Genomic DNA, 27724 nt, shown 5'->3' on the forward strand with positions numbered 1-27724 from the left:
TAAGGGAATAAATGCCACTATCAAACTCGTTCATTCGCTCGTCAGAGAGAAAAAAAAAGATTACCATGTGTAGGAAATTCCTAACGCGGTCTTAATGGCTTCGCCACTTTCCAAGGAGACTCCTCACCATTACACGGCATAGATTGCGAAGTTCGTCTGCTCTTTTGGTCGTCATTTAATCTGCTTCCACTCATCGGTTTTTGTAACCACTCCAAGGATTTTACGGGAAATTCGTATTCTTTCTCCCCATCTTACTCCATCAGCTGGGTTGCCATAGAAACGGACAGGTTGCTCGGTAGTTATCTCCAATCAGGATCCTTTGAGGAATGGAATGACGCCAGCTCATCAAGTCTCCCTCAAATTTCCAGGTAAGCTGATTCTTGGATATATAGAACAAGGTCACAAAGTAAATGCTAAGTGAATGTTGGAGTTCTTTTTCTTTGAGAGAGGTCATACTACGGCGCCATGCATAAACGTCGATGAATTTAAACTGAATTTATTTCTTCTTCCCAGACAAAGTGCATTCCTCATACTCTTCCATACCTGCAATATACTTCCCTATCCCTTGAAAGAGGTTTAATTGCAGTAAGATTTATTCTGGTGTGACATGCGATGGTGATGAAGGTGAGTCATTGTCGCGTATGATTGTGAAAAACTGTTTAAACTATCATTCTCGTTACCATTTAGGTCACCTTTTAGGTAAGGTCCGTTACTGACATTTACGTTAAAAGAATATAGAAAAAACAGGAACATCATAACGCAGATTTTGCAATTTGCAGGCAAGCGCTACAAAGGGGTGCTAATGATTTTTGCATCAATTGACAAATTAAGAGCTTACGCGAGCAATGTACAATGCAGTTCAACGCCCAACTGCCGGTATTATGGGTCACCTGGTATAAACATCTGGTTGAAGGATGTTGCCTGACACCATCGTACACCAACCCTGATCATTTCTTTACCACTTTCTGCAAAATATCTTACATGTCAACATTCTGGCTTGAGTCAAAAACACACCAGTCCTTCATTTAACAAATGAAATAAGATTGAGTAATTTGGTAATGAACAAAGTGTCAAGGTGGACGCAGTAATATGAACTAATGGACATTTCGCAAAGTATCCTGGTCTATATGATATATACCTTGAGCATTTTCTCTTGGAATGTAGGCTGTTTGTTATGTACTTTGTGCAAATCACGTAGTTAAAGAATACCAAACGAAAATGTCGACCATGAGAAGGAGAAATCATTTTGTACTGCTAATGACGTAAATCGGTCACCGACAGTTCTGGTCACGACAGATGCAGAAAGGGTAAACATCATGTATTCATGTTCAACATTTAGAAATCATTTCTTTGGAATCACCGCCGCCATGACAACCAAGCTGCTGAAACCGGATTGCGATATATTTAAAATAAATCTGCATTGTTCGTCTGTATGCATTTAACGGCGACTTCAGACCCAACACGAACAGAACATTCGATCTGCACTTGGACTTGGAGATGCAATATTTACGGACGGTTTAATATTTGTAGTTATGCACGGACTTATCATTTTAATTTGATGAAATCTATCCAGTAGTGATAATGGGAAAGTTAATTCATTTATTTCTTATACTTATTTTGAACCCACCCCCATTTCACTTCAGACTAGTGCTTACTGTTGCGGAAAGTAATGAATGACGTCATTCCCTCTGTCCTTACCATGCTTACCCCCCCCCCCCCTTCCTCATTCATCTAGGAAAAGCAAAATATTTGAAAATCATTTCATCACTTAGGTTGTCCGTTTTACGTGTCCCCTCTTTCCCCTCGTTTTGTCTTTTATTGATATTGTCCTGACGGTACTAAAGAAGAATGTTAAGAATGCGATAGGAATTTTATCTTTCTTTGTGTGTGTGTGTGTGTGTGTGTGTGTGTGGCTGTAGAAGAAATTGCCGCTCCTTAGGAAGAATATACTACTCTACTTTATTGAACATGGAACACTTTCATCGTTAATCGTCGCCTCCCGAATAAAATTCAAGTCTTCAGTCAAAGTAAAAATTTAAAAAAAAAGAACTTCGACAGTTTTGACATTGGTTGATCTGTATGAAGTTGGATCGTCACGAATCAAACTTATTGACTTCCATTCTCATTACCAACATTCTAACTCCCTAGATCATCCTTCTTTTCCCTTGGCGTCACCCTCGCGATCCTATCCGCCACATCCATCAGTTCTTCTTTCATCATCCTTATTCCTTCTTTTCTCTTTTCCCTCTTTTCTTTCGCCTCCTTCCCTCTTCCCTCTTATTAGATATTCATTACTTTCCGATCTTTCTCTGTCCTCCTGATTTTCCATTCCTCCGACTCCTTATCGCAGTCATGCTGATCATCCTGTTCCTTCTCATCAATTCCTCTTGTCTGCGTTTTCCCCTTTACCACTTTCTATCTCATTGTCTTTACCCATTTCTCTTTATCATTGCGTTCTACACGTAAATGGAGCTGGGTATATGACTGCTGGTAAATCGTCCTAGAATCAAAAATTCCGTGGTTTTGTGTTGATTCTCTTTTACTGCAATTCTGTAATTCTTATCATTCATTGCTAGTGTTTCACATGGAAAGATTCCTTTGATTATAGAGTCATTTATTGTTAGTAAACAATTGCTTAAAGCCTCCCAACATTACTTAAGTTTGAAAAAGATTTATTAATTGACAAAACATTCTAGAAATGTAAGTTTCCGTTGCTCTCTCAATGCGCTGATTTTGTACAGATCTTATGGAATTAACTATTTCCGTTCAATCTTTCTCGAATTTTCATAGACTTTTGCTATTAATAATTGATTGTGTACTCAAGCTGCATACGATGCATCAGTGTATTTTGTTGTGGCTGATATATATATATATATATATAGTGAAAACTTTGAGCAAAGAAAATGGGTTTTCATCGGGATTTTTTCTTTGCTCAAAGTTGTCACTATTTATCATTTGTTTGTGGTCACTTTTCCCTTTCTTGTTTCAATATATATATATATATATATATATATATGTATACATATATAATATTTTATTGAGAATCATGATAAAATGAAATAACATGTAGTTGAATGAAATAGAATAAAATATATAAGACATACAGTGACAAACAGAGTAGTCACTTTGATGATGCTGACAAGACAAGATAAACACTTCCGGGGACCGTTTCATGAAAGTTGTCAGCCCTGACAAGTTGTCAGTCACTGACAATTACCATGGTAACAGTAAGTGACAAGAGCTTCTCAGCCAATCAAAACCGATGATTTTGCTGAAATTGTCAGCGCTGACTAAATTGATGAAACACCCCCCAGTAGTGAAATTCCCTGGGGCTTAGTGGGCGAAGACACTCATCGAGTCACCTGTGGTGGCGCGTTTTGACAAGATACAATTGAGCCTTCTCCTCCCGGTTAATAGGGGATCCATTTTCTAACTTGATGTCTGCAGGGGCGGATCCAGGAATTCTGTAAAGGGGGGCGTGACTAATATTTCTGGTGCCACTTCCGGGTTTCATTTCCATTTTTTTCTTTTTATTTCTTTTGTTTTTAACGAAAAATAAAGGGGGGCGTGCGCCGGTTGCGCCCCCCTCTGGATCCGCCACTGTGTCTGCACTCTCATAGTAGCAGTGGTGGAGGCATACCGATGCGCAATATTCTAACACATCTAAATATCCCCTAAGATTCAATGGAGAGAATTACAATCATAACAGAATAATTATGTGATCACTGTCAAATTGTGTCGTGTGGTCTCTCAATTATCTCTTGCATGTTATGTACCTATATTATGTTCTAATAACACAGATAGTAGCAATGACAATGCAATAATAATTGTTCTTCCGCGGTGCTTCTGTGCATGCGCGAGAACGTGATTATCATTTTAAAAAATAAAGTGAAACAACGTACAAGGTGATTATTTTCCACAAGTTTGGGTAAATAACCTATAACATGTCTTTTTTTTCTGTAAGATATAATGACGTGTTTACCATGAAATGTAATCCATCATTAAGGTTTAAAACATTTTTTGAGCTCAGAATGTGCATGGGTGTATTGTGTGAGATAAACTTCATTGATGAGACAACGGAAAAGGGGGGGGGGAAAGCTACATTAAGAAATGACCATTCTTTAACCTGCAGTATGCCGAACAAACTAAAATATGGAAAATAATTACCCAGTATTATCATACACTCGACGTTTTGGCAGTTTACTTTTATTAGTTTATGGAAACTTGGGAACTCATGTGTAGTATAATGTACTTCATGCTATATAGAATTCTATCACCAGCAAGAATAGTTTTTGAACTTTTAAAGGCACATCGGAGTTTCTTACAGAGGATTTGAAAAAAAGATATCTGTATATTCTTGCGTTAAAAATGTGTACGAGCATTGCATATGTATTATGAACTCGATGGTGCAGTGATGCACACGACATTCTATCTAGATAACGTGTCCTGTTGCTCCGTTTCAACGTCGCCCATTCAGTCAGTAAGCCATTCCAGTTCCAAACGAAATCAGAGCAGTAAAGAATCATCGGTGTTCAGTCTTTGAGATTGGTCTACCGGTATAGCAGCCGATCTTTCGGCAGTTTGATCCTTGTGGAATACAGCGGTCATTTAATTACATCGTACGTGCGCGGGAACCGCTCTTTATTTCCCCAGCGAGTTCGTAGTTACAAGGTATTTACTCTTGCTCACTCGGGGAGTCTTCTGGATTGAAAAGCAGGAAAAGAAGAGAAACAAAGAATGAAGATGCGAATTCAAACAGGAAATCCAGTGAATTTCAATCGAATCATGTGTATCCGAATGTGCTTTGTTCATCACCGGAGAAGTAGATACATTTTGTTGGTACTTTGCCGATGGGAAAAAATCCTTTTCCAAAGTAGATGTCAGGCTCCGTAAGATAATAAAATGATTAAAAAGAAGAGTTGAGGAATTCATGAAATGCCGTTTGTAGAGGATGAAGAATCTTTGAGTTAGAGAGTCTTTGTCTTAAAGTAAGAGAATATACATAACATTGTGCATACAATGAGGGGTTCACAGTATTCTGTCTATGGTATATAGCTGTGTATCTATATTATTAAAGATTACGAAATAGGGTGGTAATGCATTTCAGTCCAACAGTGCTATTCATTCAGACCAAATTTTGGACGAATGCATACGTCTTCCTCAGGGTCGACAATGACAATTATGTCATTAAGTATTATAAATCAAGTATCATCACATATCTATACATGTATGTATGTATGTATGTATGTGTATATGTTATTATTTATTTATTTATTTGTTTATTCATTTACTTATTTATTTATCAATCAATCAATCAATCAATCAATCAATCAATCAATCAATCAATCAATCTATCTATCTATCTATCTATCTATCTGTCTATTTGAGAGAGGTAGAGAGCAGGAGAATTTTTATTATGAGCTATTTTACTAAAGAGGTGAGATACATTCCTTGGCCATCTGCCGCTATGCTGATACAACCATTAAAACGAGTGAAGATACATTAATGCAGTATTTTTAGAAGTCATTAGCTGATTGTTTTCCCTGAAGACTTTTAAGGTGTCATTGTGTGGCAGTCATTTTCTTTATGAGCACATAAAAAGCTACAACTACTTAAATACATGACTTTCAATACACCGAAAGGTGATTTTTCATGACTTTTTGTGATAATGAGTATGATAAAGAGAAGAAGAGAGATAGATAGATAGATAGATAGATAGATAGATAGATAGATAGATTCCTGGTAGATAGATAGGTAGATTCCTGGCAGATAGATACATGTAGATAGATTCCCGGTAGATAAATAGATAGATAAATAAATAGATGGAGAGAGAGAAAAAAATAGGGAGGGGCAGGATGAAATGGAATACCTGAATATAGGAACGACCAAAGTCCGTTAGAGAAAATTTTGGAAAAATAGAAATGAATAAATTACTTCCCACTGCTTTTAGTGTTTTTACTTATTGGGTTGTTATTCATACAAATTTGAATGTAAAACAATCACTTGAATGGTTATCTGTATTTGCATGACTTCGTGAATCGTTTTCAAAAACGGTAGCCAAATTTAGACTTGAGTCGTTCTTATATTCAGGTATTCAATTCTATGCAGCTCATAGATTCTATTCAATCCACATTCACCTGTAGCCTATATAGAATTATGTATAGCAACCAATTCTGTGTATATGAGTGCGCGCTCTTCATGTTCAATTTATGTTTTGGCATTGACATTCCGCGTCGAGACTCCTGAAGAAGGTGGATGGAAGCCACCGAAAATTTGAGTTGCTCAATAAACTCATTCTTTCTTTATATTGGCGAAATATTGCATTAACGGTTTATTCTTCGTTATATACATATATAAATATATACATACATATATATATATATATATATATATATACATATATATATACATATATATATATATATACATATATATATATATATATACATATATATATATATATATATATATATATATATATATAACACCTTTCTTCGCCTACCACGGAGGTAGTAACTGGGGAAAAACAGCAACAACTATATAGGAATGGTGCCTCCTAAACCCTGCTATAATTGGAAACAATGAATGGGATTTTGATGAGAAGACATCAGGGAGTGGAAGCGCTTGAGACAGAGACAGAGACAGAGATAGAGATAGAGATAGAGATAGAGATAGAGATAGAGATAGAGATAGAGATAGAGTAGAGATAGAGATAGAGATAGAGATAGAGATAGAGATAGAGATAGAGATAGAGATAGAGATAGAGATAGAGATAGAGATAGAGATAGAGATAGAAATAGAGATAGAGATAGAGATAGAGATAGAGATAGAGATAGAGATAGAGATAGAGATAGAGATAGAAATAGAAATAGAGAGAGATTGAGATTGAGATTGAGATAGAGATAGAGATAGAGATAGAGATAGAGATAGAGAGAGAGAGATAGAGGGACAGATAAATAGAGAAAAGAGAGGGAGATTGAGAGGGTGAGGGATACATGAAACAGCTTTCAGCACCACCGTTCCTTGGGGTGTGCTTTAAAATCCTCTTCCGAATCCCCGCGGGACCATCAATTCACAGGCCCAGTTTTCCAATGAGTCTAGATAGGTGTGAAAAAAAGAAGTCCCGGAATAGAAGATAGCGTAGGAAACCAAAGGCATAATTCCCCCATCTGATACTGGACTGTCTGACAAAAGGTCAGCAGGTATCATTTCAGCGGAGGTTGCATCGTTACCTCACTACTAACGAGTCCGTCAGTGGTCAGCGTGTGTAAGGACATCGTGGATCAGTGGACTTTCATATCTTCCGTAGATAACACGTGGTGTGAAGATAACTTACATACCAGGCAAATTCAATAGTCTTTGTCACATCTGCCATACTGAGTATTATAATCACACCTATTTTGTTTTGTAATTCCTGCAATTTGGGTAATTTCAGCTTAAACACTTGTCTACCAAGAAAAAACATCTTGGGTATTCAAACCAGTGTGTCTTCAAGTCCGTTTGGCATGAGATTCTAAAATCTTGGTAGATTTGCACAAGACCCACCTCGTTCCTGACGCCAATGGCGTTGCTCCACCAACTACTATAACGTGGTTACACAGCAATGTACTGGTTGTTGTATTAAAGGCGATCGTATTTCACATGGTATGTCGAGCGCCAGTGAGCGTACTTTCGAGATTACGCTGTTTCATTCTACCCGCACACCTAGCGGTCCAGCACCACGCTACGAACAGGAAGGTTTCTCTCCACTCCGCTCCTTTATGTTGGCTTACGTGGTTGCAAGAAAGTCGCAAACAAGTGCCGGTCACAAATGCGGCAGTACACTCGCACAAATCACCATTAAAGTGGAACGCGCATCCTCCCCTCACGTCGACAGAGTGTGGTGTTTGGAAAAAGAATAACGTGTCTAAACGTCTCCATTATTAAGATACTGGGCTGTATTGACCCTATGTGCACAGCCAAGTGGTTCGCAAGAATACGAAGCTTTGCTGAGTTGTTGTGCTTGCTTTTTATTTCCGGTTTGGTTTTGATTTTATTTCATTTTCACTTCAGTCTCATGCTTGAAAGATACATGTAACAAATAATGTGCAAATGAATACTGACATAGTACAAATTAATTATAGAAATTGATGTATGGAAAAGTCAATTCTGTAACATCAGTGACCATAGTGGTGTTGTCACTGATGATAACCAAAAAACAGTCAAATTTTATGCATTTGTATACATTATCATTACCAGTAGTTAGCGGAAAGAGAGAAAAAAAACCTCGGAAGACCAGCATCAGCTGAGAGCTTGACTTGGCTGACTTCCTCCCCACCTCTCTCACTCTCTTTTGCCCCTCCTAACCCCTTTCTCTCCCCTCCCCCTTCCCCTAAAGAAAAATCAAGAGAATGTTAGCTATACTCATATCACCAAGCTGCAATATGTTTCTGAAATATGATGCTGAGCCTTCAAAGGTTTCCAAACTAGGACCATAGGGTGCTAGATCTGTGTCATGCGTTTTCGATGTGTGAATGTGTGTGGATAAACGAATTCCTCACTTGAATGAATAGGATTGTAGGGTTTGCCTCGATGAAATCGATTTAATGTATGATTTCTCGAATGACGTCATTTTGAATAATGTTCGCCAGAAATATCAACAACATAAGTCACAGTGTTTCCTTGTGTCTCGTTATGCTTGAGAGTCTATCGAGTCTATAAAACAGAAAGGGATTATTATCATAGAGAGCTTCAGGATGTGTCAGGAGCAGCGGTGTACATATGGTTAAAATCGTTTGATTTTAGCGTGCGTGGGAGTATAAACTGCTTGCCAATTGACTCAATGTTAAAGCAGAACTGTCAGCCTTTTATTGCAACTGATTGACAAATTGCCCCTTAAAATAATTGAAATATCATACATAAAAGCATACGTACTCGGGAGGGATCCCACGCGATTATCATATACCCATAATGTCTTAAATATCACGGCTATTACCCAAAACATAGAGTGACTGATGCATCCATGAATATGACATGAAGGGCAGCTTGTCAATCAGTTGCAAAAAAAGAACAACTCCACGCACGTATCATTAGTTTGAATGTCAACCTTTTGTTGTTGTTTTACAGGAGTAAATAGATGAGTATTAATTCGTACCTCCCATAGACTCATAATGGTAATGTCACAGTTTTAATCTGCCTGTGTCACACGAATGTCTCAGAGAGACAGGGATTTGTTTTCAGACGGATCGTTAAATCGAGTAGTTAACTAAAACACAGAGGGGAAAAAAAAGAACACACATACTCACGCACCCTAGAGCAAAGACAAATAAGCAACCGCTATCATCCCTCAGGCTACGCCAGATCGATATTATGTCTCAATTACTGAGAAAAAGTCTCGTTGGTGCCGTTTGTTCCAGGCCTGAAATAATCTTGCAACAGGCAGTGATAGACGAAGCTCATGATGGAAAAATGTCACGCCAGGAAAAATCCATGAGTCTCTAAAGGCTTATATAATAACACAGTGTTGAATATCTTTAATGACGAGGTATTATACGAAAAAATTGATGTCAGCTCGTTACTCCAAAGGTTCGTTAATAGGAAAAGTAAATGGAGTTTGTTATTCCGTATGCTCTTTAATCCGAAAAAGAAATAAGGCTCTTTAATTTATACGCGCCTTCTTTTCACTTTCGAAATAACGAATCTTCGGCATTGCGAACATCACCAGAAAAATCAGCAACAAATCAATTATGAAGATGTCGTGTATAACCATACAATATATTGTGAAATAAAAGAGGAGAATGAAAGCGTACCGTGTAGTAGATGCTTCCATTCGAAGAAAAAAAATAAGCGCTATGATGATGTAAGCGTTGAGTCTTCATATAAGTGTTTTCGAGTCTGAATGATTGATAGTCGTATGATTCAGCTGGTGGAGCATAGAACATTGCCTTCAATGCTGAGTGTAAAAAGACTGGTTGATACCACCATATAATCCATTTCTATTTTTAACGTTGAACTACCGAAAATTCGACTAAATAAAACTCCATTATCCCCATCATTATTGTGGCGGGGTATTACCCTAGTTCTTGTCGCCGATCATTCTACTCAGTGAATAATTACATACATGGCCTGATAGCTTCCACTCTTGTTTTCAAACAAAAAGCCGTCCTCCGCCCCATAAAGTGGGATAATTGAAATGAGTCCCGCCCAATCCATGACAATGATTATCTCAGGCTGGTATTGGATCAGGGAAGCACTTTTCGAATTGTTTCTCTGCCACGTGATTGATCACATGACAAACGGATGAGTTTGTATCGAACTTTGCACATGATGACGTAATAATATCAGCCTATTGGAAACATGCAAACCTTCAAGCAACATATAGAAACGTGTGTTGGTGTTGTTTTTGTAGGGGTTTATGGTTAGATATCAAATATTCTTATATTGGAAGACACATCCGTACTAACATTATGGCGTCACAATCCATCAATCTCTTGGTAGGAAAGTATGAAAGCTTAAATCGCTTCTTATGTTTCAAACGTTTTCCATTATATCACGTTGAGAAAAGCTATTGGGGGAAAACTCACCGAGCAATTATTTTGTTTTTCTTTTTGATGAATTTTAGTCTTATTTTATGGTGGTGTGATCGAATTGCAATAACTTATGTGGAAACAAATTGGCGGTCGTCAAGTCGCCTATACATTATTATGTTATTGTGATATAGAATTTCATCCTCTGATAAAACGTTGACATCTGAGATTTGGGAGTGATGACAGAGCGGATGTCTCCCCCACGATCTCTCGAAACACATGGCATTAGTAGGTAGTATGAACGATATGATAAATGAGAAGACGTGGATCATCTTCGAAATGATACTGAGAATAATCTATATGTTCGTATGTGTGTGTGTGTGTGTGTACGTGTGTGTGTATGCGTGTGTGTGTGTGTGCGTGCGCATGTATTTGTTTTGATACATTTTGATTCCATTTAGACAGAGCACGACAGTATCATAACTGTGATGCTAAATTAACACAAAGCAGATTTTTAGTCCTTACACCGGTTTGTCGTGATGTTAATTACTCTTTGCACCCCCAACATACAAGCTCTTTCTCTATCAGACATACAGCACGCATACACATACATACACTCGCACGCGCGCACACACGCACACACACACGCACACACACACGTTGAAATGAAGCAAGTGGCCTATAGCACGTTTTTACCGTAATGTTCAGAGGTGATACGATCTTTAAAGCCATTTTCCCGCTGTCTCGTATGCATCAGTCCCCCAAGGACGGGTCGTGTCGTCATAATGCCCTACTGCCACCATCAGCTATGACTACCTGCCATAACCTGTGAATCTAATGAAGTCATTAATCTATTAGACAGTGATAGACATAGTAACACTCAGTCTCCTTGTACACATTGTGTGTTTACACATTTTAGGCTATCAGGCTACAGCGCATGTTGCGCTTCTATAATCCAATACCATCTCGTGTTGCACGAAACTAATACTATTACCACAGCGTATTCTTTCTTCCATACCGTTAGATGTTAGTAATCTAATTTGCAGAGACTACGAAGAATCGAGTTTCGTCATTGGACACTGCTACTACCCTATCATTTGATAACTTTCATTTTTCTCAGGCAACATGTATTCTTCCCCCCCCCCGAACTTTGAATATTCTTTGGATATGAAAGAAACAGACATAATAGTGTCCAACATCTACCCGGACATAATCGTTTACTTCGGTACGGTGTCTCTTCAAGTTTTACTCATGCTTAGCCAACTCAACTTGTTTCTCAGTAACGAAAATGAGTGATTTTAAGTTATAAACATCAAGCGATTTATTTCAGTTAGCATTAATGAGGTGAAAAATAATGAAATACACGTGTGTTGATGAAAGTCATGATTGTCATAAAACAGACAATACTAAATTTAACAGAAAGGACACGCGACAGGAGAGAGAAGAGGATAAGAGAGAGAGATAGATAGAGAGAGAGGGAGAGAGAGAGAGAGAGGGAAGGAAAAAGAGGAGAAAAGTCAGGACACAAAATTGATAGACTGTAAAATGTTGTCCGCACGCAATGTATTGTTGCTTCAGTCCAAGAAAAGCTCGCCCAATAGCTCACTCACAAACGCAGGTTTATCAAGCAAATCAAATTAATCCCTGAGCACGTTTCGTCCCAATCTCTTTTGCTTTCCACCTGATCTCTTTATTTTGTTTGTTTGTGATGCTCCAGCTCTCAAATGTGCGTGTCAATGTCTAAACATGGTCGCAAATTACGCGGGGCCATCCAGAAGAGATACCAGACGAGGGAAGATGATCTGCGCGACCTCGGTCTTTGATTACTCCGGATGATTTATTTTTCCGATGTTCTAATTCGAATCTATTCGCTTAACGCCATGAATTGAGAGGGTTTTTCTATGGAGCCATGCAGATAATAAACCGTGTGACGCCAATGGCGTGTAGTCATCATTGTTTTGCGTGAGTTGTGTGAAATGATGATCAACAGCTAATCATGACAACAAGCAATGTATGCTTTGGTTGTGTGTGTCAGTGTGTGTGTGTGTGTGTGTGTGTGTGTGTGTGTGTGTGTGTGTGTGTGTGTGTGTGTGTGTGTGTGTGTGTGTGATAATGGATAAAGAAATACGTCTTCACTTCATACGTTATCATCTTATAACAATGATTTCGAATCAAATTTATGTGACATATTTGCAGTTATTTTTTTCCGTCCAAAAGATTTTTGTATGTATATCTGAAACAAGTCCAATTCAAACAAACAAACAAACAAACAAAGAAATAAACAAACAAACAAACAAACAAAAAACAGGTATGTGTGTGTGTGTGTGTGTTGGTATGTGTGTGTTGTGCTGGGGGTTTTTTTAATGAAATTTTCCCTCTCCTTTCTCATAGACTGAAGGGCTATCCATAATATGATACCCCTCTATTCAGTAGAAAATGACGGCACTACACTTATCAGGACATAACACCAGGTCGAAATCGAGGAATATTCAACTCTGTACTGCAAAAATATACCCATGATTTTGAAGGCCTGTCTGCGTCTTTGCATTTCATCTTGAATTGTGACAGCCAAACAAACACATCCCCCCCAAAAAAAAATATATATATATAAAAATCTACGTAACAAACCTGTAGACAAATTGACGTACAGAGTTTAGATTCATGGAACATAGTGTGGTATGGTGTTGTTGTGAAAACGGCTTCCGTAGGACTCTCGTGCTAAGATTGACCCCCTCCCCCATATTTGGGGGTTCTACAGGGTACAATCTATATAAACTGGTAAGGTCGGGTTCAGTTTTCTTTACCCCAGCTCCCAGTTGGGGAGCCCAGTTCTCGTGATCAACACTCGAGATCATTGCCAGATTGCTTGAATTTATCTACAGAAGCTAGCTCGGTCCTTTTTAAAGAATTTTGGTTAAGCAACTACAGCCCCACAGCGTCATATGTTGCAAGACAACCATTCGGCTGCCCATAGCCAGAAATGATGATGGGAGGATCATCCAGCTACCTCACAGCCCGATCTTTTGGTTCCCTGGATGAAGCCCCATCTGCCCCGCTCCTTTCATGATAGCCACCTCCAGACACCAGAAGATCCTCCAAATGCCCAACAACCCAACATGGTGCTAAATGATTTTTTTAGCCCACCTCCCGCAACCTACCCTGATCTTATTCACTAAGGATTCAGCCTTTCCAGTGTTAATACTGCCCTTCCAGTGCAGGGGCGGATCCAGGAATTCAGTAAAGGGGAGGCGCCTTTGCAAAATTAAAGAAATCATATTTGTTTTGTTTTAACCAAAAATAAATAAAGGGGGGGGGGGGGGGGGGCTCGCGCCCGGTGCGCCCCCCTCTGGATCCGCCACTGCAGTGGGCGCTGTCATTATCATTAACCCAGCAGGGCCTGATACGCATTCCTACAAGTATGTCAGAGACTCATTGTGGGTATAGACATCTTGCCCAATGATTAACGCACTGGGAAGGATTCGAACCCGATACCTTCTGCTTACAAATCCTGAGCCTTATCCACCACACCACGATACTCCAACTAATGGAGGAAGATTCTCCAGTCAGATGTCTGGTAGTGAAGTGTGCTCCTTCAAAGTAGGACAAAGCTGTTCAAGCTGTAAAATCTTCTTAACGTGTTCAATGAATTCTTTGAAAAGGCTGTTTCCTTGCTTTATCGACGCAGAAGATCCTACACCATGCATATACGTACAATTCAACTGATCCTAGCTAAACCTTGTTATCACTAGGATGGGAAATTTTTCGATCCCAGTAATTGGAGGAAGAGATATTTCATTAAGCTCATCCTGCAGTGCAACCTCATATTGTCCTGCCGGCCAAGCATCGCATAGTGTTCTCCAGTCTGATGTATTGCTCTTCCTGCACCAAGCACCTGCCAAGAGAAGTGGGTGTACTTGGAAGTAAGACCTCATTGTCTTCAGAGCAGGCCAAATAGGATGATGTAGCAGCTCAAACAACCACTAGCCTAATTGCTCTCCATGCTGAAAATTCAGGGGTGAGGAGTATGTAAATTGGCATTAATGGAAATTGTCCTCGCTTTAAAGAATACCAGCTAAAACACTATTACTGTGGTAACTATGAAGTAGGTTCTAAATTACATTCTGAATTATCATCAATGATCATGTTTGTGTGTCTTTCTCGTCATTGAGCATTTTATCTAAAGGATTACATTATGACTATTATCTTGGAATCAACATGCGATACAGTCTAAACAATACATTATATCTAAGCTGCGATTCGTTACTTTCTCCCTTTAAACACCACACTATGTCTGATGAAATGCATTTCGCTCTGACCAGAGAGGACTGCAACTTGCCGAAAGAAGTCAGCCATGATGAAACGCGCACTTTAATTCGTGTTAACATGTTTTTCTCTCTTCTCTCTTCTCAAATCTATCGACTGAGAGATATGTCTCTGCAGTAAGTGGAAGGAAGAAGAAGAAGAAGAATTAGAAGAAAAGAAGAAGACAAACAAACAGACAAACAAACAAACATGTGGACAAAAGTGACATCACACGCGCATGAAAGGAGACGTGGAAAAGTACCGCTCGCCACTAGACTGCTATATAATAATCGCCCTTTTGGCGACGGGTTAAGTGAAGCCTGGCTAATGCACGCTATTTACTCGAAGTACTGGCGGTCGCCACTATTCTTATTTTCCTCGGCTTGGAGAATGCTTCTTGTATTAAAATCCATTATCAAATAAGACACGTACTGTAAGGACCAAGAAAGAAAAAAGGAAAAAAGAAATGTTGCTCGTATGCTTCACCCTTGAACCTTGGCTGCCCGTTTGGTATCGTCCAAGGAGTGTAAGAGTGTACAATTGAATTCTGTGTTCCTTGATGTATGCCTCTATTGACTAACTCTCCATTGCTTGCAGGATGCTCCTTGTATTAAAATCCATTATCAAATAAGACACGTTCTGTTAGCGAGAGAAGAAAAAAAAAATCATAGCTCGCGTGTTTCTTCTGTGATTCTTTGTTGCTTGGTTGATATCATCCAAGAGTTTAAGTCTTCAATCGAATTCTGTGTACGTGGACAAATCTGCCTTCATACACTCAATAGTAATCATATTACTCTGAGAGTTAGAAAGAGAGAGAGAGACAGACAGACGGGGGGGGGGGGGGAGGGAGAGGGAGACAGACGTGCCGACAGACAGACATACACACAGACAGAGATTGATTATATTGATACACTGTACTCTTAATTCTAGCTGGACACATATCATGACATCAATGAAATCAAAATTGGCTTAATGCATTTCGATCGACAGGCACTTCAGACAATAATCAACATTACATATGTCCCTGGGAGCCATGCGATCCGGAACAATGCTCCCTTATTTGCTTGGTAAATGGTTTTTGAGTTCCTATTACAGCCCGAGTTGACCGTCAGTTCTTATTGCATTGGGATTTGTAAAACTTGGGATAATTGCTTCGACTATCGTATGACAGACGGACTGACGTGGGGAATGTGAAATTGCAGTGTGAACTAACTATAAACAATACAAAATGCAAAGAAAACCATCAGAGAAGCATCAACAGATGGCTAGGTAAGGCGGAAGCTCTGTAGTCTAATGCCTAATGGATACGATTGTTTGTTTGTTTGTTTGTTCAACTTTTCCATCTATTAAGATGGGTGGATAGCCCATATTCAGCTGTACTATAGTTGGTCTTTCATTGGGTCCAGTTGGATGTGAGGCTTGACCACTTCACCGGGTTAAACACCCTGCTCTTTGCGATGAATGAATGAAGCGGGATCTTTTACGTGCATGAGTTGCGGCTCTCTCACATACGGGACCTCAATTTTATGTCCTATCAGAGGGACAGAGTGTTTTGCCTCTTTCTAGATTGGGACGATTATTATGATTACACACAACATTGGTGAGTGAGACTCGGGAATCGAACCCGGGTTCTTTGGATCTGGAGGCAGACGTATTACCGACTAAGCCAAGTCACCGTTCTACGATGATACGAAGCCCGTCTATGAGTAGCAATCAGAAGGTCGTGGATTCGAATCTCACAAATTATGTATGCCCATGATGATTATTATGCCTATCACAAAACATTAAACAAAAAAAAAACCACCATAACAACATCATCATCAACAACAACAAACAAACAATGAAAAGTCGATGCGTATGTACGATGATGTACATGTAGGGCAATTTGTCAATCATTTGCAATGAAAAACAACTCGACGCAAGAATCATTGATTTGAATGAAAACCAGAAAGTGTTGAGGAAATGAGGGAAATTTTGTTGTGTCAAGGACAACAAACTCTGTCAAAAATTAATACAAACAAACAGACAAACACAGATACAAAACCAGGGAGGATACTCAGTAATAAGTTCATCTATGACATTGCTTGACCAGCCCGCTCTTTTAAAGGGAAACATTATAATCTCTTTCTCGGAGCATTAGCAGTGAGCCTAATTATGCCAATTTCGAATAGAAGGACACTATCTCTAGTCAAGATTTTAAGTCCTCCATGAATTACATGGCGTGAATGTGACGGACCACCTCTAGTGGCTTGGCGGGATGTCTGCACTCACCGACCCACTTACACCGTTTGCATCCCTAACTAGAGCAAGGAAAAATCGAGGACATACTAGTGCCAAGGTGGTTGCGAGTGCTTAGGCTTGCGAGTTTGATGCGTCGAACCAATCATACAAGATTGGCGCGGGGATGGGGTGTTTCGGAAATCAGGCGTCGTCTAGACTGTATGTACAAGCTTGTAAGCTTTATGTAGCAGGTGATACATTAAAACGGCGCCGTGGGCACCAGACCCGAACTGAGTAATGTATTACGCCTCAACCTTTTCCCAAGTGTGCTTGTCAACGGGGCTTGTCACAATTCATATGCACATAATCCCAATCTAAATGTAACAATATCAGTAACGAAAGATATTCCCATTCAACACGTGTGTTTCACTTTATCAGTACACATGTACGTTAGAAATACGAATACCAATCACGTAAAAAATCATGTCCAACGGCGATTCGGGGATTTTCGAGGATTTTCAGTGGAGCTTAACTATTGACCTTCACCATCATTCATTTCATTCAAATTTTATTAATTTATAAATTATAAAAGATGTCACATCTATATTCCCCTTTGATACTACCAGTATAAGACTGGCTAAGACGTGTTGATATTGTGGCTTTAGTTGCAATTCTTGTGCCTGATCAACCTTGATTTCTTGTCCAGTAATCGTTTAGAATACATCACAGATGTTTCTACGTTACGTCAAAACATGTCTTCATGTTGTCATAAGTATGTAATGCTCGTTTTGGTATTCTTCTGTGTAATAAATAAGCAACTTAAACAATGAAAATATGAACGAAGAGATAAATGAACAAGTCGATGAATCATGTATAAGTAAATAAAATTATTACATTAATGAATGAGTAGATAAATAAGCAAAAAAAAAAAATAAAGATGCGGACGAATCAGATCGTAATAGAAGTAAATCCCTGGGTTTACATGATAGCTAATAGCTCCCACCGTGTGTTGTAAAGAATATTTATGCAAGCTTTATGTTCATCTCAAGTTTTTCACGAGATCACCAAACTATGGGAGATGTAATTGTAAGCTTTCTTGGCTTGATGTCTAGTGGGTTTTTGTTGCTGTTTCTGTTTTTTTTTTGGCATGATGTACAGCTTAGACCACAAGCTTTGAACCAAAATTATCCGAGTGACGTCTTCTCGCTTGGTGCTGACTTTGCGCTCCGTGGTAAGACGGTGAGAAATAATGGGTGAAAAATCAATAGATTTTCCATTACTATTGGATTCTGTCGCGATGAGGGATTTTATTTTAACTTCAAGCGCATTCAATTTTTCTTCGGTTTAGACAATTCTTTGGCTTGAGCAATGAAACTCACAACTATTCCTTCATAAGAACCAACTTTCACGAGGATTAACACCGTAAGTTTGCTGTAGGACAGAAGAGAACAACTTGAAGAGAATGATATATTATTTTAAAGTCAATCACAGAGTGAGAATGCTCTATACTCCAAGTATACCTCACCCCACGTTTGCATTGTCTAGGATAAATTGCGTTCATGGTTGTAGTCGAGAAAAAAAAAATCGGACTGCGTCCAATGTTGACAATTGATTAGAAGGACTTGCCTTCTCGAAATTTAATTTGAAAGCTTTGTAAACAGAAGCAATCATAGACAGAAAATAAATTATCCTTCATTACTGGCCGTGATGGAGATTCCGTTAGATAAGGAGGGATGTTTATGAAGGAGGAGGAATTAGAAGAGTCGTACCTCCTTGGTAGAATATAGAGAGGGAAAGAATGGGACAGCTATTTATTATTCACAGCATTCATAAAAATAAACATTTTTTCTCATTGTATTGAAGGTGAAAGTTAATACAGAGTATCCTTGTAAAGCCAATTGAAAGTTATGCAATGATTTTTGACGAGTCACATAAATCACAATCACTTTAATTGCTCCGGTAGATTGCATTGTTTCTATCCTGGTATATGAGCAGGTCTTTGTCTGCGGGCATATACAAAAGTATGAAACAACACATCCCTTTGCCTGTATACAGGCACAAGGCTCACAGTGTCTCAGTTTTGCCATGTATTGAATGGTATAGGAAATTATCAAATATCGGAGCCAACTACATATTATCCATAATGTGTGTGTGTGTGTGTGTGTGTGTGTATGTGTGTGTGTGTGTGTGTGTGCGTGTAAATGCGTGTGTGTTTGTAAATGCTAACTTGTGAATGTGAATAGGTGTACGCACATAGTACATGCACTATACATTATCGCACACAAGACAAGTATGTATTATTCTTGAGGTCGTGTGCAGGGAGTTCCAGTGGTGGATATAGATCAGAGAGACCTACTACGGTCGTGATTTTTCTCACTCCATCAGCTGCCCCATCGGGAGAGGGGTGGTGATCACGGGAGACTGCAGCACTCTGTCACCTTCAGCGACGTGACCGTGGCACTCGACTCAACCTCGGTCACTGGAGATGATCGCATCTCCTCCATCGTCACAGGGGAACTGGATACCACCCCTTCCCCCTCCAACAGCTCCTCATAATTATAACAACCTTCACATGTTAATAGGAAAAAGGGGCCAATGCCTTGTCCGCTTCTTCTGTACCTTCCACAAACTACAAGACTGGCGTGGAGTGGAAGTGTTTTCGACCTGATATTCCTTTTTCGGCTCCAATCGATTACTAGAATCCTGATGAGTAATTTGGACATACAAACTCAGTGGAAGTTATGCAAGGTCTTCAGTCTCTCCCGTCTCCACCCCAAGACTTACGTTACCATGGTTACAGGGAAATATACTGTGCAGCATTAGCTGACGACCTTGGCTCCATACGGTGGTGATGTCGATGAGAATGCCGACAACAACAAACAGCAAAGAAGATGCATAATGACGGATCTCGGGCAATTAGCCCTTGGGCAATTACCCCTCACCCTAACTCTAATCCTTATCCGGAACCTAATCCTAACCCGAATCCAAACTCTAACCCTAATCTTAATGCTTACTCTTACCGTATCACTAACCAGCATTTAGCCGTGGGTAATTGCCCTGATACGATTAATGACTCGTCATCTGCGTTCAAAGAGTTCGGACATCATCATCAAAAAGACCCATGACCTGGGTCTGGACTATCTCCCTGCATTCTAACCTACGGCTTCATCATGAGATTAGGCTTGAATGACATGACTTACCCTGGGTCCGATATCCCCAGTAACCTCTCACCAGGTTAAAAGAGATCTCGACCTCTCTGCTCTCACTAGACAAGCTAAGCCCTGCAGGTGGCAAGGCAATCGCACACTCGCGAAAACAGCACACCGACGATCATCACCATAATCCATGCACTTCCAGGTCTTATCCCTTGGCGACCTGCATTTTGGTAAATTAAACCTGAACCACATAATCCCGCCATCAACGCTGACTTATTCCTTCCATCTTCGATGCCTAACAAGGGACCCATGGTGCCATGGTACTGCATGGTGGGCGTGAACATGCACTGACTTGACACTCGCAGGAATCTGGAGCATGGTCGCTCTGCTCACTCGAAGTCAATTGACTTGGTTTGGCAATGTGAGGTGTAAAGCAGACAGGATGGCTGGGGTCACGACGTGCCGACAACACTTCTCAATAGTGAAGTCCGTCTTGTGAAGGATGATAACAAAGCACGTGACACCACTGAGCCAGCTCCACGGTGATACGAAGGCGGTCAATACCAGGCAAGTCATCGCGCTTTAAAGCATGGCAACAATCAAATACCGAAGTGAATTGAAGAATTGTATGGAACATCATCCTCTAGAAGTATCGGGAAGAAGATGAGGAAATTAACATGATTAATAACAAGAGGAGGAGGAGGAGGAAGAAGAGGAGGAGGAGGAGGAGGGGGAGGGGTAAGGACTAGCTGTTCGATCACAATACCACCTGTTTCTGCATTAATATTATCGCACTACGAGTGTCTGAAACTCCTGCCTTACTTTCGTATAACGGCAGAGTGAAAAGGGTGCTTCACCAGTGTGTGTATGTGTGAGTGTTTTATGTGTGTCTGTGTTTAGTCACAGTAAACGATAATGCAACTCGAGTCATTATGCCTTTCACCAGCTGCAGTTCATTGAAATCTGAAAAAATATTCATTCATTTATTCATCAAGGGCACAAAGTCACCCGTCCTTCAACCACAAAACTGGAGGTAATGAATGAAAAAGAAAAAAAAAGGGGGGTTAGGGGGAGGCAGAGTTGCCCTTGATTATGAAGTAGGCTGCTATCAGTGATGATTTGGTTGTCTCTTTTCAGGCAGTCACACAATCAAGTCCGCCTTTTTCATCGCAGGACCAAAGCTAAACATCTGCCCGGCATGAGTTGGCGCAGATGCTCGCTGTTTGACTCTCACGTCTTATGCATCACTAACAATGATAACACAATCATCTCGAAAAAGGCTTGCTCTGTAAGAAAGAAAGTCTTACCTTCGATACCATACCATGTCTGGCTTCTATCGAAGTACGTCAGCCACTAATTGAATTCGCTCTTGCCACTCTTGTTCTCTGTATTTCTTATTCTTCGGTTGTTGTGCTTTAATTTTTCATATTCTGTAGCCAACATAGAGGCATACGTAAACTCTAATGCAGATTTAACAAGTACGGGGAGAGTAGAAATTGATCGTTGTGAAACATTATTTGCTGTTGGTGTATCTTCGAGATAGCCGGTTGCCCATTGTTGACAGCTACGTAGATGCAAATTCACTATGCGCCGTGTTAATTACGCTGGCAGGCAGGTACATTACTCACGCTCACTGAGTTAGCATCGCCATTATGTCTTTCACATAATATTATGAAGAAAAGGAGCAAAAAGCGCCGACAAAGACCAAAAAGGAAGGAGAAGAAGTGGGGGAGGATAAATGAGAAGGGGAAGAAAAATCATGGAAGAAGAAGGAGAAGAAGAAAAAGAAGAAATGAATCGTGTTTATTTGTGTCGTCCGCAGCCACGGGTATGCCAAAGCCTTTCGTGAACAAATTAAGCGAGTTGACGGCCGGGTGTAGCTCTGCAATAATGCAATGGTACCAGCGTCATCCTCCGCTAACACTGGCTGTTGAGAATAGCTCCGGTCTGATAACTCAATAAAGACGTGCTTAATTAGACAGACCCGTATCTGAGGTCGACCAGCGCGCGGGAGCTAGCCGGCATGCTACGATTAGACCGCCGGGGTACGGGTGTCTAGAAGTATTTATCACATCACAAACTTGCTCTCGTAATCACAAGGTCGGTGTGTACAATGTCAACTCTCTACGAGCACACGTCATCTAAATTTGTAGGATTAGGCTTCTTCGCATACTTCGCTCCAGTTTGGCGTACGCTTCTTAAATCCTTGTACCACTTGTTTTATTAATTTTCTGGAAGATTCTGGTTAAGGCTTCCTTCACAATCAAGTATGACCTACTTTTAGTGAACGACCAAGGGAGACAAAGAAAAAACAGAGGGAGAGAGAAAGATAGATAGATAGATCGTGATAGATCGAGGGCTCGTGTTCTGATTTAATCGAACAACCCTCACCAATTTGTTGAAACGTTCGTATATCAGGACGGATCGGAGTACCGTTTTGTTATACTCATTAGTATACACGGGAAGGGAATGGATGGGGGAGTGTATCTTCTGGAGTAGTTCTCCTGAAGTTAATTAGAAAACTGGGAGATACTCAATTCAATTCAATTCAATTCAATTCATTTATTTCCATACTTCGCATTTATGAACATTATAACAGAAATCAAACAAGTTCTTCTACTTTGTAAACAATGTGCAGAACACAAACAATTTACATGGTGATAGCGCAGTAATTATATGTAATGATAACTGGTCAAAACCGAAATTGAAATGGGGTTGCTCAAAGAGAAGTATGACGGGACCTAAATGAAAGCGATGATAATGATTGAATGAAAATAATGATTGAATGAACACCTCGATCATAATAGTATTACAAAAAAAATAAATAAATGTATCATATGATAATGTATATATAATAGATCAGAATGCTGTCAATACCAACAGTTTATATTTTGACACATAGTGCACGGTTTGTATTGACCGCATGAGTTTGAGTTCTGTTCTATTTTTCAAATTTTATATACATATACATTAATATGTGTGTGTGTGTGTGTGCGTGCGTGTGTGTGTGTTCATACAGTATTGTGAACAGTAACAGTGACTTGTACAAGGAGTTGAACTCAGAATACTTTGACTCGAGATGGCGAGATTCCCAGATTGCATTCTCTCCCTATAGCTGTCTTTCTCTACATTTCTATGTATCTCTCTCTCCGGCAAGAATGTGGTATCTCGCTATGAAGATCATCCCATTGCTGCGAAACGTCTGTCTTTCCTTCGTGTGTGTAGTAGTCACCATTCTTATCATTTGTTTTTGTACTCCTTGATTTCCGTGTTTTTATCCATAAAAAACTGCCGAGGAAGATAGAAGGAAGTCGATGATTATCTCATCCTCAGGCATTTCTTCAAACAGAAATGTTTAGCATTCAGCAAATCTCGGCGATGTCCACCATTAGTGACCTTTATGTGACTCCAAAGATGTTGTGCTATTAACAAAGGTATACAAGTGTACTTAGTACAGTACAAGCACATTCCTACTCAGTTATTACTAGTTTTACTACTGTACCATCGTTCATATTTATCGGGGTCACATCAAGTTATATAATAGATATAGAACTCTCTCTCTCTATCTATCTATCTATCTATCTATCTATCTCTCTATCTATCTATCTATCTATCTATCTATCTATTTATTTGTATATATATATATATATATATATATATATATATATATATATAATGATAACGTTATCAATTTGACCAGTTTATACTCAGATTCTATGACAGAGTCGCAGCTCATAAAGGACACAGTTGAAATCTACCCACTGTGTACCAAAAGTCTAGATTTAAGTAGATACATATATAGAAAATGTTTCTCTGAACAAAGAGAACAAAGTTTTACAATAAATTACTATTATTAAAAAAAAAAAATCCTGACAAACTTAATGCCTTTAGACACCCAGTGTCTTTAATAGCTTTAATCTTCAGAAAATAAAGGGAAAGCAAACTGCCAGCAAACACTGTCCTTCAATTACCATTGTTAGAAAAGTTCAGACGTGATTACTTATTGATCAATTCGTTTACTATGGCAGCGAAGTGGTTTAGTTGGCAGCGTATTTACCTTTCAATCGTATGGTTCAGTGTCGGGTGCGGATTCGAATCCCACGGAGTCTTACCCAGCATGTTGTGTGTTATCACGCCGTCCCTTCCAGTACCTAGAAGCAAAACATTTAGTCCCTCGAATAGGACATGAAGTGGAGGTCCCGTGTGTGAGAGAGTCACAACCCACGCGGGCAAAAGATTCAGCTTCATTCATTCATCGCAAAAAGCAGGATACAAACTTAGGTGTGAAGTGGTTCGCGCCAAGTTGTACATACGTCGTACATGTGGACCTCGCGGAAGACGAGTTAGTAAACCTGAATATGGGCTCTCCAACCATCTCGTAAGGTAGTTTAGCGGCATAGTAAAATAATTTATTTCATTTCATTAAAGTATTGTATAATTGGATTTGTTTTCAAAATATTCGTTACCATGGCAACGGCAGAAGACGTCAGAGAATGACTACGAATTTGATTCTATTTGAACGAGTAATTTTAGAGCTTTGAATTTAGTAACCTCTATTAATATTACTTTATGACTGGGGGAAAATATAGGTGTGTTTTTAAAGAAACAATTCGTTAGTATGGCAATGGGAGAAGACGTTAAAATCGTGGAGGGGTCAATATCTAAATTGATCTTGAAAACTTCAGTCTGTATGTGTGCCAAATTTGGTGCTTTTAGACAAAAATCAAACAACAAGTAGTGTTCTGATACTTTTCACAATGCCGGTGGACTAAGATGAAACTGAAACAAACAACAAACAAATCTCATCGTTGCATAGAAGGTGAGATTCCTTCTGTATACACCCCAAGTGATTCAGTTGTCTTTAATCTATAGAAAAAAAAAGAGTATCAAAGTTTTGATCTTTAGTGAGTGGGAAGACAAGTAATAAGATATATTGTCAAGTTTATTCCTGTATCTTCACGAGGAGCGTGTGGTAAGAAGACAGATTGACCTGATATTGGCCATCTTTCCGCCTCGCTTGTGTATTCTATTTTTTGAGTGTGACTGTGTTTTTGTCTCAGCTATCTATGGAAAGGCCCACCCACATACACACCCACTCACACACTTACAGTTATATATACACGCACACACACACACACACACACACACACACACATACACACAGTTCCAAAGTGACAAATTGCACCCCTGGTCAAAATATCAGTCGGTTGAGAAGACAGTAAATAGACATGATAGATGTATGTAAAAAAACAGCAACTGGCTCTTATTTCTGGTGTACCTTTTCCCCATGAATCCGATATAAAATGTCATTATATTTTGATATGTAATTTGTTATCCAGTCTCTCCTACACGAAACAAGTTCGACTGAACTTACAGGCATTGGCAGTTTGTTGCACCGTTAATACCCCCACCCCCCCCCCCCCCAAAAAAAAGGAGAAATGATAACAGATAGCATTAGTTTGGACTATGCTAAGTACACAAAAAAACTATTTTTTACAAATATAAAAAAAAAATGAAATTGAAGACCTGAATATAAGAATGACCCAAGTCCAATTTTTGGCCAAATTCAGTTTGACATAGGAAATTGTAGCTTATGCATGGACTCATCTTGTGTATAAATGATAAATCCTAATTACCCCCGGAAGTGCCTGAAATGAATGAGTTAAAGCTCATATGAATGTAAGAATGAAGGACTTGGGTCATTCTTACATTCATATTATAGCGCCCTCTCTCATCCTTCTCTCATCTCTATAGCAGAAAATCATGTATATGAATCAAAGAACGACCCAAGTCCATATGATTCAAAGAACGACCCAAGTCCATCACACAAAATGGCCTCTCCACAATTAATGTAATTGTTAATTGTCATAGGCTAATTTGTATATTATACAATGTTGCCTTCCCATCACAGTTAAATAGAATATTATTGGACAAATAAAAAAGATATGAAGTTTTTTAAAGTTTACTCGAAATGGTCTTCCATGGACTTGGGTCGTTCTTATATTCAGATACTCAATTGTTGAATATATAAAAACGAAAGGTTGAAGAGGGCTGAAAATGAGAGTCTGTAACAGAGTTGTCAAAGATGAAAATGAGATACTTCGAACAAGAAAAGAGACATTTCACACAAGTCATCCTTTTGTGTCCAAGTGGCACTGTAGTGAAGTAGTGATGATCATTTTCCTGTTTTGTCGATAAATCGCAAATGACAACTTCACAAACTGCCGCTCTCGTCTCTCCTGACCAGGCTTGATATTTTGTGACGTCGAGAACATCTGCTGGTGGTCACTTTTGCGGCGGACTCTCAAAATGTCACGAATTTTGAGTCCTTTCTAGTGTTTATTTTATGCGGCCAGCTGTAAATAAGATAAATAAAAAGTTGTTGCCTTTGTTTGCTTCTATTTCTTCTTCTTCTTCTCATTTCCTCTTTCTTGTCCGTCTTCTCTTCTTCTCTTTTTCTCACTCGTTTTGAAATATAGTTCTTCTATTTCGTTTTATGTCATCTTATTTCAAGTTCAAGTTCAAGTTTATTCCTATTTTTCAGCAATAACATGATATACACGTCACTTTCTTTCGTGACAGAAATAATTTAAACAAGACAACATGAATTGAACAGAGTAAAAAAAACCGATAGTGATGTGGAAACCTTAAAGTAACGATACATTGTAATGAGCACTGAAGTCATGCAAGTGAAATATCAATATGTAATGTGCTAAAAACGAAGGGACGCACTGAAAAGAACCAATCCTTGTTTTCTTCCTCTCCCCCTTTTCACCTTCTAATCTTTTTCTTCCAGCATCAATTTATTTCCCTTCTCTACATCTTCTCCTTTTCTCACTCCACACCTCTCATCATGGTTTCTTTCTTACTGTGTTCTTCTTTCCTAATGTCCTTTCCTCGTCCCTTCCTCGCCATCATTCTACCTTTCTGTGTCATTTTCCCCTCGTGTTCATCGGATTCCATTTCTTTTTTTTTTCCGTCCTCGAGTGAGAGTGGTAAAAGGCCTGCAGGCCACCGAGTCATTCGCGGCAGCCAGACGGCAATCTTCATCATGAATTTAGAAATACCCTCTACTACTTTTTTTCCCGCCATCTTTCATCCAGAGGCCACAGGAGAAAAGAAACATAATAACTGTGGATAGCCGACATGTAAAGAGTAATTCTGTTCTGATTAGGAAATTGAGGGGGTAGCTCCGACCTTTTTTTTCTTTTTCTTTTTCTTTTTTTGCCGAGGCTCTCACTGTAACAAACAGCCATATGTGGAAATGACATGTGGTATATTATGAGCATTATTTCGTCAGATCGAACCTTAAAGGTAGGGGATACCTTTTACAGACCTCCCAAAATGCAGCAAAACATTAAATATGAACCTCAGGGGACTTGTTTAGGCCACTGCTGAGAAATTTGGAAGTCAACAGTTATCTACAATTTGAATAATGCACAAAACTCAACTACTCAGTAGTTCTGTGTGTCAGCCACACCTAAGCCTTTTTGTTGCAGTCTTCTGTATTTTTTATCTATAAACACAAATCTAAAAGTATAA

General features: G+C 39.3%; 1 protein-coding gene across 1 annotated transcript in view; it reads left to right on the forward strand.

The window, feature by feature from the left end:
• Positions 1-254: 254 nt before the first annotated feature.
• LOC139739062 (histamine H2 receptor-like) overlaps positions 255-27724 on the forward strand; it is a 132362-nt gene continuing 104892 nt past the window's right edge. The window contains exon 1 of the mRNA XM_071649675.1: positions 255-368. The gene's annotated coding sequence lies outside the window, so the exon portion shown is untranslated. The remainder of the gene's footprint in view (positions 369-27724) is intronic.

Source organism: Diadema antillarum, unplaced genomic scaffold, assembly GCF_040938485.1.
Source record: "Diadema antillarum isolate AM-2024a unplaced genomic scaffold, OU_Dant_1.0 seq00000781_RagTag, whole genome shotgun sequence".
Classification (NCBI taxonomy): domain Eukaryota; kingdom Metazoa; phylum Echinodermata; class Echinoidea; order Diadematoida; family Diadematidae; genus Diadema; species Diadema antillarum.